This window comes from Pinus tabuliformis, chromosome Q (genome assembly GCF_031772625.1).
Source record: "Pinus tabuliformis cultivar Carrire ecotype Pingquan chromosome Q, CPIR1, whole genome shotgun sequence".
Taxonomy (NCBI): domain Eukaryota; kingdom Viridiplantae; phylum Streptophyta; class Pinopsida; order Pinales; family Pinaceae; genus Pinus; species Pinus tabuliformis.
The window spans coordinates 914,065,323-914,077,229 of NC_142296.1; the positions used below are offsets into that span (position 1 = coordinate 914,065,323).

General features: G+C 39.4%; 2 pseudogenes; both read right to left on the bottom strand.

The window, feature by feature from the left end:
• Positions 1–238: 238 nt before the first annotated feature.
• LOC149222437 (zinc finger CCCH domain-containing protein 17 pseudogene) lies at positions 239–4,951 on the bottom strand (annotated as a pseudogene).
• A 1,153-nt stretch (positions 4,952–6,104) lies between these two features.
• Positions 6,105–7,344, bottom strand: LOC149222438 (zinc finger CCCH domain-containing protein 17 pseudogene; annotated as a pseudogene).
• Positions 7,345–11,907: the final 4,563 nt, after the last annotated feature.

Genomic DNA, 11,907 nt, shown 5'->3' on the forward strand with positions numbered 1-11,907 from the left:
TTCTGGTGATTTTGCGAATGTATATAGCCATCTGAAGCGCCACATCTCAATCCGGGTGTCAATAATAGTGGCGACCTTGTGGCAATCAAACCCTCATAAAAGCCACTTGACATTTGGCGGTTAATCACTACATTTCGATAAATAAAACTCGAAGACTGAAATTGTCAAATAGTTAATGCGCATTCCCCGTGGCAATATAGAGCATCCAACAGCACCTCATGATCAAATGCGCCGCCTTCTAAGAGACCACGAATTCTGTATTTCTGAATATCGACAATAATGCCAAACTGGATTTGATTCGGGCTCCAACTTCAATAACCGTCTTATGGTGCTCTCGACCTCCCTCATTCACCGGTACCATGATATGCTCCATTCCATTACCAGTGAAAAATAATCCACCAGGTCCAATCTGAAGTGCTCGCACTTCATTTCTTGAGAATACTCTACCTTGTTCATGAAACGATGGCAAGTCATAAAGGCGCACACTCTTATCATTGCATGAACAAAGCAAAATAGGTTTGGCTTGTTCATCATTCATTATGCACAGCGCAAGAACACCATGTTCTTCAATACGAGTGTAAATCTCTTCAAGAGCTATAGTTGATGTAGCAGCCCAAACCTTCACTGTGCCATCCAAAGAACACGACAAGAGAAATTGATCCCAACAAAGAAGAGACATTACAACTGATGTGTGATTTCTCAAGGTTTGGATACATTGAAAAGTTTCCAGGTCCCAAACTTTTATTGTGTGGTCCATAGAGGCAGAGTAAAATTTTTCTTTCTGTGAGACTAATGAGACAACAGGCAACATATGCCCTGTGAGGGAAGTTGCAGGGTCAAATGTATTGGTTGTAGGATTAAACTTCCATGCTAAAATGGTGCCATCATGTGTTCCAGCCAAAATCATTTGATCAGCGATCGCCAGAGCATGCACTTGTCCATTAGGGATGTCTAATAATAGCTCTGTCAAGTTGACGGTATTCAAAGCCTTGACAGCATTACGAAGGCCGACAAAAAGCCACGGACCTTCACTTAGAAGGCATCCAACTCCACTGTCGTCGCCTAAGGGGATATTTGTTCCCTGTCCTGTATGGCAGTCCCAGGCTATAAGCTTATTATGTCGGCCAACAGAATAGAGTTTGGCAGAGCCTAAATGCGAAAGAAAAGCAATTCCTCGAATAGGCTTGTTATCATGGCCAACTAGCTTAGTCATGAAAGTGACATCGGAACCTCCAATAAAATGGGAGTGCAGATATCTGCAGTTGTCTTTTGCATACTTGCAATTGCCTGCAAGCCAATAACGGCATGCTTTATCCTTTTTGTTACAGGTGCACAAAGAAATCAATAGTCCACTTCAAATATCAGTTCGAGCCACATAAAGACAAGACTATCATATAAAGAAAAACAGATTCACATTGCATCCTTGGAGTGTCTGGCATAGCATCAACCTGTGTGTGAATTGTGTCCTCCTTGGACATACTGTCATTGCTCTCATCAACATTCCTGGAGGGAAGCAAAACTCTATACAATAAGCATGCTAGGATTTGGACCTTCGCTGAAAACTCGAACCAATTCCCAATTTCGTAGCACGCTACGAAACCACGCAAACAGGTAGCGCTGCGAAACTGCTAAAAATAATTCTGGCGCTGCGAAAACACCCACTCTTTAAGCCAGGCTAAAAATTTTTGACTACACTATTTTCAGTGATAACAGTGGCTCCACTTGGGATAGTGTGCCCTTGTGGTGCGCTAAGAACATGCAGCTCCAGTGCCTCGTCCATTTGTAACAAACAGAAATTTGCTTGACCAACATGACTGTAGGAGAAAGAAACTAATGCTACTGAAAAATAAATGCTCAGCCAACCTTGAGCTTATTTGCAATTTACCTACCTACCTACCCTAACCATTTAAACTTTCCTCAGCTCAATCAATATGAAACTTCCAATGTAGCCAGTCATTTGCTTTATCTGACATTTGACTTCTTTGCCTGTCCCGAAGTTCAGCGCCAATGTGATAGAGAGATGACAGCTGCCACTGAAAATGTCTTTGACTGCATCGGATTTCAGAGCCAATGTGATAATGTAATGACCGCTGCCACTGACATAGTCTCTGATCTTCATAAGAAAACGGAAACACTGGAGAGTAAAACTCTTCCATGTAATCAGCTATAGGGTCCCAGAACACATGATCAGCTTGTCCTTCCTTGAAACTTTCCAGCTGTGCAAACTGATCTTCAATCACAGTGTTCAGTTCCTCAATCATGAAAGAAAATGGAAGCAGCATAGTCTCCTTGCGCTCTGTCACAGGAAACTTTTGAGAATAATAATCATGATCATGAAAATTGTATGCCTGAATCTGTCCTTCTAAACCTTCAATTTCTTTCTCAATATCTTTGGCAATTTCATCAAAAAATTTCATTTTTTCCTCTGACTTACAGTCAAAAGATTTCAGATATGAAGATAAGGACAAAGAAAAGGATTCATTTGTTTCTTCTTTACTGTGATCATCATTCCATTGTTTGAAACCCTCCACTGAGGGAAAGTCTGCCACCTCCTCTGTCCTATCTGTCCATTCCTCCAAGAACATGAGCCAAAGGTCTTGAAATGATTTAATGGATTCGGCAGGCAAACATTCAACCCACTGTTTGCATTTCCCTTGAAGTGAATCATAGAATAACATAATGAAAACATCCTCATGTTTAACTCTAAGAAGCTGTGTAAATTCACAAAAATCTGATATATGATTCAAGGTTAAACTTAAATCTTCACCGTTGAATTTTGGACCATTCCTTAGAAAGTATGCATCCCTAGGAAAATGATTTGGGAAACCATGAATTCCTGAGAAATCAATGCATGCATACCTTGAACAAAGAAGGGCAGCTTCTGGGTCTTTCATAACTCCAGTGGAATCACCATGAATATATAACTTTGAATTCTCCAACAATGGAGTCGCCAAGGTAGTTTTGCAGCCTTGAAAATCATTTGAACTCCTGCTACCTTCAGAAATTCAATCTTAAGCTCCCGGCAGACGCACCAAAATGTTATCACAAAATCACAACTGAAGGGCTGCTGATCAGGCAGACTCTGTGTAACTATTTCAGACCAAGCTTTTGACTAAGGATTAGCCTCCCTAGCCTGAGAGGGCTCTCTCAAGAAAAGGTTATTGATTTTGAATGTTGATAAGAGGGCTAACTCTTGTACAATAGATTTAATGTAAGCATAACTGGTTGGAAACACACCAAAAGATATCTCATTGGGCTATGGAGTCTATAATATCAAGTAAACAAGAAAAACACAGTGAACTCATAGAAATCAAGGCTCTTAGCATTACAAGTCAAACATATTCCACCACACATAGCTTGCTGTATACACAGGAAGTCAGAGCATATAAGTATGAATTCTGAGTGATTGCATACAACAAAACCATAAAATAACATAAGGTATAACACATCATCACTTCATTTGACCATGGCAATCCTTCGAGAATCTTGAGAAGAGTATAACTCTGTTTTACTATTACTGTCAAAAAAGATCTTACAGTGGCCCAAAACAACACACTTTTTCTATTAAGTATCCAACCCTTTCTACATCTAACCTTGGCCCATATATAGGCAAGCAAACTAAAACACCTCGAGCTTCCTCCTCCAGCATGAGGGGAGCCTCGAAGGTGGCTATTAACTATTCCTATATGCTACTAACTAATGCATTAATTACAAACATGCTGAACTATAATTACACACAATCCTAATCAAACTAAAATACTAATTTCATTCTCCTCGCAGGCTTGATGCTTTCTTGGATGCTGGACAGCTGTATGATTTCCATTATGGCTAAGATATGTTAAGGGAGCATTCACCGAGCAAGCTGGTCTCGGATGCTAGCTGTAAGACAGCCTATTAATTGATAAAACTAATCATCCTATATCCACGGTCCCCTGTCTTCCATTCCTCTTCATCATTTAAAAACAAGTCTGCTGTTCTTTAATTCTTCCCAAACACCGCATATCACCACACCTTTCAAATGAGCTGGAAACTTTATGAGCTGAAAAGGTGTCTGCAGTTGTTTGTTGGCCCTTAACATAATATGTTTTCCATCGCCCTGAAATATAGGGAGCTGTTCCTGTTTGTCGGCCTTTTGTCTCCCAACATTCTCCTAAAATATAGCAGCCTGCTCCCAAATCCTTTAATGACCCCAAGTATGGAGTGATGCCAGGTTTCTGATGTGCTGTAGGTGGTCTTTGATAGACATCTGTTCCTTTTCCTCAAACCCCCGCTCACCGTGTCACACTAGCTGCTCTGCGCTTTTAAAATCATCACCTACAGCAGTTTCGTAGCGCGCTACGAAACTGCTGTGTGATTAAAAGAAAACACAATCTCCATCAATAAATTTAGCTGTCTTTGATTAACTAGGAAGAAAAGATGTATACCAATTATTGGTAATGAAGACAAAATCTTTCCCAAAAGATTCACTAAAGTGTTTACTGTTTGAAAGATTCAGAATCCTTGAAGCTTCAATGGCTGTCTCCATTCAATGCCATCATTCTTCTGTTCACATTTCTGGTCTTCACTCTGCCCCAACTAGATGTGCTTGTCACTGCAGCATTATAACTAGAGCTATCTGTTTTCCTGAAAGTACTTGTGACCCAAGAAAAACAAAAACTTGCTAATTAAATGGCTCAAACAACCTTGATGAATGCCTCCAAACTTAATTTCTGAAATCTTTTCACTATATCAATAATACGCATTCCTCAAATATAAAACCTTGGAAAAGTCTGTATAGCAGCTCCACATGATCATTCCTAATTCTCACCATGCTTCTCTCACAATGAGGTTTCTTGTAATTATTTTGCTCTTCTCTCACAGCTTGGTTTTTCTTATAGAAATCCAAATCTTTTCCAGCACCTTCACAAAAACTATCCTTCTGAGCGGATGGTTTTTTCAATTGAACTTCCATATTATCAAATTTAGAAGTGTCCTCCTGAGAAAGACTCTTTCTCTTCAAAGGACTAACCCGTTGACTATTGATGCTTGTTTGCATTCCATCCCCAGGATCATAAGGCTTTATATAAACCAAAACTGAACAGAGCATTTGAATTATGCCAGTATTCTAAATGAGGCCGCGCGCATTTCTTTCAGAAGTAATAGGAATAAAGATCGATCCCTAAGAACCGAGCAAAAGAACATAATTCTCCCACAGGATTTTGAAGAGAAGTGCCACTGAGAGTACACCATGCTCTTTCTTAACTTGATGTGTTCCTTGAGACCATGTGGACTGCCTTGCAGACATCTTTCTGCTTCGAACCCTTCTATCCTTCAAAACGCTGTCTCATTCAGCAAAATTTTCATCTTCCATACAAAACAAGTCTTCTAGCTCTGCCATGGTATAACGATACAGAGAATATTGCTAATCTGGATTGCATTCACAAAGTCATTTTTGCATGTTGTAGACAGACAAAAGCACCTGGTGTTAACTGTACACAACAACAGAAAGATGTAAAAATATCAACATATAATACATTCTGGATCCTCCTCAGTACCGCCAACATGTTCAGGATACTTTTAAATTCACCTCTTCTGCGCAATTCAATCTACAATTGAAACCCTTGCTGTTGTAATTTGAACTCTGAGATATACTCTGAACCTTCTCCTACCGGGCACTATTATGCAAATCTGACATTGATGCTCTCTGCGCGCCTTAGGCAACCCAAAAACACAATAACAGAAACCGAAACATGATAATGGAAACAGAAATCTTCATATCCCCCGTTGTTTTCGAATCACGCATAAATACTAGCCCTTGAATGTCTCCTTTCACTCCATCAGCTATTAAAATCTACTTTATAATCTCCCTTTCCAGTTGTCGTTGTGATTCTGGTGATTTTGCGAATGTATATAGCCATCTGAAGCGCCACATCTCAATCCGGGTGTCAATAATAGTGGCGACCTTGTGGCAATCAAACCCTCATAAAAGCCACTTGACATTTGGCGGTTAATCACTACATTTCGATAAATAAAACTCGAAGACTGAAATTGTCAAATAGTTAATGCGCATTCCCCGTGGCAATATAGAGCATCCAACAGCACCTCATGATCAAATGCGCCGCCTTCTAAGAGACCACGAATTCTGTATTTCTGAATATCGACAATAATGCCAAACTGGATTTGATTCGGGCTCCAACTTCAATAACCGTCTTATGGTGCTCTCGACCTCCCTCATTCACCGGTACCATGATATGCTCCATTCCATTACCAGTGAAAAATAATCCACCAGGTCCAATCTGAAGTGCTCGCACTTCATTTCTTGAGAATACTCTACCTTGTTCATGAAACGATGGCAAGTCATAAAGGCGCACACTCTTATCATTGCATGAACAAAGCAAAATAGGTTTGGCTTGTTCATCATTCATTATGCACAGCGCAAGAACACCATGTTCTTCAATACGAGTGTAAATCTCTTCAAGAGCTATAGTTGATGTAGCAGCCCAAACCTTCACTGTGCCATCCAAAGAACACGACAAGAGAAATTGATCCCAACAAAGAAGAGACATTACAACTGATGTGTGATTTCTCAAGGTTTGGATACATTGAAAAGTTTCCAGGTCCCAAACTTTTATTGTGTGGTCCATAGAGGCAGAGTAAAATTTTTCTTTCTGTGAGACTAATGAGACAACAGGCAACATATGCCCTGTGAGGGAAGTTGCAGGGTCAAATGTATTGGTTGTAGGATTAAACTTCCATGCTAAAATGGTGCCATCATGTGTTCCAGCCAAAATCATTTGATCAGCGATCGCCAGAGCATGCACTTGTCCATTAGGGATGTCTAATAATAGCTCTGTCAAGTTGACGGTATTCAAAGCCTTGACAGCATTACGAAGGCCGACAAAAAGCCACAGACCTTCACTTAGAAGGCATCCAACTCCACTGTCGTCGCCTAAGGGGATATTTGTTCCCTGTCCTGTATGGCAGTCCCAGGCTATAAGCTTATTATGTCGGCCAACAGAATAGAGTTTGGCAGAGCCTAAATGCGAAAGAAAAGAAATTCCTCGAATAGGCTTGTTATCATGGCCAACCAGCTTAGTCATGAAAGTGACATCGGAACCTCCAATAAAATGGGAGTGCAGATATCTGCAGTTGTCTTTTGCATACTTGCAATTGCCTGCAAGCCAATAACGGCATGCTTTATCCTTTTTGTTACAGGTGCACAAAGAAATCAATAGTCCACTTCAAATATCAGTTCGAGCCACATAAAGACAAGACTATCATATAAAGAAAAACAGATTCACATTGCATCCTTGGAGTGTCTGGCATAGCATCAACCTGTGTGTGAATTGTGTCCTCCTTGGACATACTGTCATTGCTCTCATCAACATTCCTGGAGGGAAGCAAAACTCTATACAATAAGCATGCTAGGATTTGGACCTTCGCTGAAAACTCGAACCAATTCCCAATTTCGTAGCACGCTACGAAACCACGCAAACAGGTAGCGCTGCGAAACTGCTAAAAATAATTCTGGCGCTGCGAAAACACCCACTCTTTAAGCCAGGCTAAAAATTTTTGACTACACTATTTTCAGTGATAACACGCTACTTGGAAGTGTTGAACCAATTTGTATACGCAACTTCACCAAGGTGAACCAGCGTATATGTCATCAATTACTTACGTATAACTTGATGCACTTCCTGACTTCAGACATATTACATATACACGGATAATATGTGAGTTAGCACCCAGATCTAGTCCATCAGATCACTTAAATATGAATCATTATGATCCTAATCCAATATTAGTTCTCATCCATCAATACTGAAGCTAAACACAGTCAATCAAACAGGATATGAAGAATACTGACACCTTTAAACTGTCATCAGAACTCATCAACAACTAGAACCACCTGTAACTTCAGACATCATAGCTCAAATGGTATATGCTACTACAATGAACCAAACCTGCGTACATACGTGCTTACACCAAAGCCAACCCGCGTACAGATCTATAAATATTCAATCATGACTTGCAGTGATTTCAAACTTAAGTTATACCCAGTTCAGATCATTACATGCGTCAGTATACATATCTAGAATAAACATAATCAATCATATAGAGATAGTTCATTTCAAACCATTTGATCCCGATCTATCCTTAGATATGGTTCTCCATCAACTGGTGAGATGCCTCCTTAGCTCAAATCAAGCAATGCATCATCAACCCATAACCTGCATACTGGATCTCATCGTTCATCAGATATTCAAGACTTTTTCAATACACTTGCCTAATGATCTTCTTCTCCTTTTATAGTCTTAGGCCTTGCTTAATACCATGGTCCAAAACCATAACAAACCAATACCATGGACCCAATACTTGGGATCAACACATCTGATGAGATACTATGGTCCAAAACCATAGGTTCAAATACCAAGGACTAACTACCATGGACCAAAACTCAATGTACGCGCCTTCTCTTGCATGAAAGTGTGTGTATACGCATACGCGTCTTTTCAACGACTAACCCGCGTGTATATGCAGTTTGGTCACAATGAACCTGCGTATATATATTTTCTCTTCATTCTTGTTGCCTGATCATCAAATCCTTGCTGCTGACCTATTGCACTATGATCTGTCATCTGTGTGATTTTCCATCAAGGACAACACTTGTCTCATAATGCCAACAATCTCCCCCTTTGTACTTGATGGCAAAGCTAACTTGTCACACTTAGAACTATCATCTGATTCCTTTGAGTTGTCCTGCATCCCATGCATTTAGTCACATCTTGATATCTCTTCTGAAGATTCATCTAGTTATAACTAAGTGAGATGTTCTTCTATGAGTGGGTTGCCATCAAGTACAAAACATGCATCATAATGCCAACACAGAGGAGGCTCAATCAATGGGATATATTCAAGACCTGTTCTCCTTATATCCCTGAATAACTTTCCACTTCGCTTAACTCTAGACATCAAGGTAATTTCATAACTAGCTTTTCGCACAAGAGCATTTTAATCCAAATATTCAAAGATCTCAAATACTTACCTCACGGTCCCTTGAAGAAGTGTCTTCATTGTAGTTGACTGAGGTATCGACCATGAACTCTGCCACAAATCCTCAGATGACATGATCAAGCCAATGATCGACAACACACATGATATTTTCTTCAGAGGCTTCCAATCTCCGCACTAGCTCTGGGGTCCACACTATTGGACCGTCAAGCCTCCACCTCCCCTGGCCATATACCAATTTAGTGATCCAATCATATAGCTCCATCGAGAAGGAACAGAAGAAAATTTCTTGTATCTCTGTGTACAAATACCTATCCAACAATTGTTCTTTCGTCAATTGCGGATTTCTATTTTTTTGTGTTGATTCATAGATCCTTCTATCCAACCGCTCCTCAATTTCTTTCTTTGTTGGATTCCAGTGATGCGACATCACACATATCCTTATGCATATCTTGTTCCAGCCAACGGAACCATTTGTTGGCTTAGGGGGTCCTGACCCAGGTTCAGAGTTAATTTTACCAAACAAATCCTTATACTACTGGCCCTTTCAACATTAACACATGGAGAGCAGACTGAAGTTTCACCCGAAGTGGTATGGGGGGATGGTAGAACCAATTTTCCACACCCAAAGATGAGTGTGATGTCATTTTATGCCCTAAACCTACCTTCACACAGATCGATAAGCCCTGAGGGCTTATCGATATAACTTCTCTTAATCAGATTCTATACCTCCGCAAAGGTCTACAACTATCTTTTGTGGACCCTAAATAGGTGAATCAACCCTTTACATGCCTCTGTAACTACCCTTAAGTCTGTATTTTCCCAAATCGGCTTAAGTGTTTGACAATATTAACATGCAATAAGATATTATTCGCGTAAACAATTATTATTACTTGCATTCATATGACAATGAAAACCATATAAAATCGCGCATCAATACAGTGTTAATTCATAAAACCATCATTCATCATAGCATAAAAGCACATTCATTCATAGTAGAAATAGATAGACAAAACATAGACATTTCCATAATAATCTCTTTATTGATACTTTAGTTCTTCTTACAGACTCAATACTTCCCTACGCACTTAGCTGTAGGGGTCTGCACACTCAGCTGCAAACTCTACTCTAGGACTCTGTGCACATAGTTGCAGAGTCTCTCTTCTACTCTAAGACTTCTTCGCTCTTGCTTTTAATGACCCATTACCTCTTCATTCTTCATTACTATGTATTTATGCCTTAGAATCTCTAAGACTCTCCTTTTTATACAATCCCATGGTCTGTGAACCATGGGTAAGTCTATACAAGCCGACACAACTTACATAACAAAAGGGTAAAACCATTTATGACCTTTCACCATCTACGTGCTCCGTGACCACATTTTGCAAAGACTTTACATTCTTTACAACAAAACTTTGGCCTTTTTACCCAAAATTGACCCTAGGGGACCCTTTCCCAACAAATATAAAGCAAAGGCTATGAAGGAATACTTTCAGAAAATACTAGGCCTTATCAATCTATAAACAGGAATAAATCGATATGCATAAATCATAGAACTATTTAGCTATTTCTTCATAAAAAGATATTAAATTCCACCAAACCAACAATTCTCATTACAATGTGAAATTTCAGAATAATGTATAACTCTCTTCAAAGGAAATTCACTCTAATCACTAATTGCTATAATCACTCCTAAATGATAACATTAAAGCATGGCAATGAAAATTCACTAAGTTACAAAGTAAATCTAAAGATGCACACAACTGGATAATAAAATATGAGAATCCAACGAAATAGTAAATCTAAGCATTGTAAAAAGTTTTGTTAAATCTTGTAAAGTCACTGCATTTTGAGGAGTAGAGCATGAGTAACTCAGGTCAATAGCAGTAAAAGTGGGTTTAGGAAGTTCAAGGCCCCTTGTTTGTTAAGAGTCAAGTTGTTTTGAGACCCACCCATGGTTCATGGACCATGGTATTGTATTGAAGAAGAATATAAAAAGAAGTCATAGAAGAGTCATAGGGATATACCAAAGAATAGAAGTACATGACTTAAGTCTACTTTTTGCTTATTTGTACTTGGGCGATGGGGAAGGCTCCTGTAGCTGTCTATGTGGAGACCTTCGTAATTCTGCAGATGAGTGCACGGGCCCCTGCAACTGTATGCACAGGTTTGGAAACACTATAAATGACGATCTAAAGCATAATGAAGGCTTGTTTTGAAGAACTATCTGTGTATCTATGTATTAATGTTTTCTCTCTACGTTTACCGTATTTTTTATCTATTGAATGCAATTAATCAAGTAAAGTAATTAATATATTCACGAAGACGTAGATCTTTGTATCTATATAATGTTATGCATGTTTAGCGTAATTGGCGAAGGGAATAAATCTACTAACTGTTAATTACTATAATTTCTGTCTTTTAAGGGTTACGGTTTGCGAAGGTCAAGATAAAGCCCTAAGTTTGACAGAAACACATCACACATTCCCCTAAATGCAGAAACCTGGTTATAGCATCCCCCAATACTACCTCGGATGAGACTATAGCCTGCACTATGTGGGTTGTTGCTGAAAGGCCTAATAGTGTAGGGTTATGTTGGTTAGTGCAGCTAACTCTAAACTTGGGTCGAAGCCCCCTCAAGCCAAAAAATGGTTCCGTTGTCAGGATCGGTATCTATCTAAGGAATTTTGATGTGGCATAAGTGGATACCAACTAAGAAGGATATTGAAAAGTGGATAGATTAGAAGTTGCAAGAGTTTGCAGCCCAAGAAAATAGGAATTCACGCCTGTCGAAAGAAGAGTGGTTGCAAAGATACTTGTAGATAGAGGAACACAAATTTTTCCCCTGCTCTTTTTCGTGTGAATTATATGAATGGTTGGCTAAATTGGCAGATGGTCAACCTTCCTGGAAGTTGA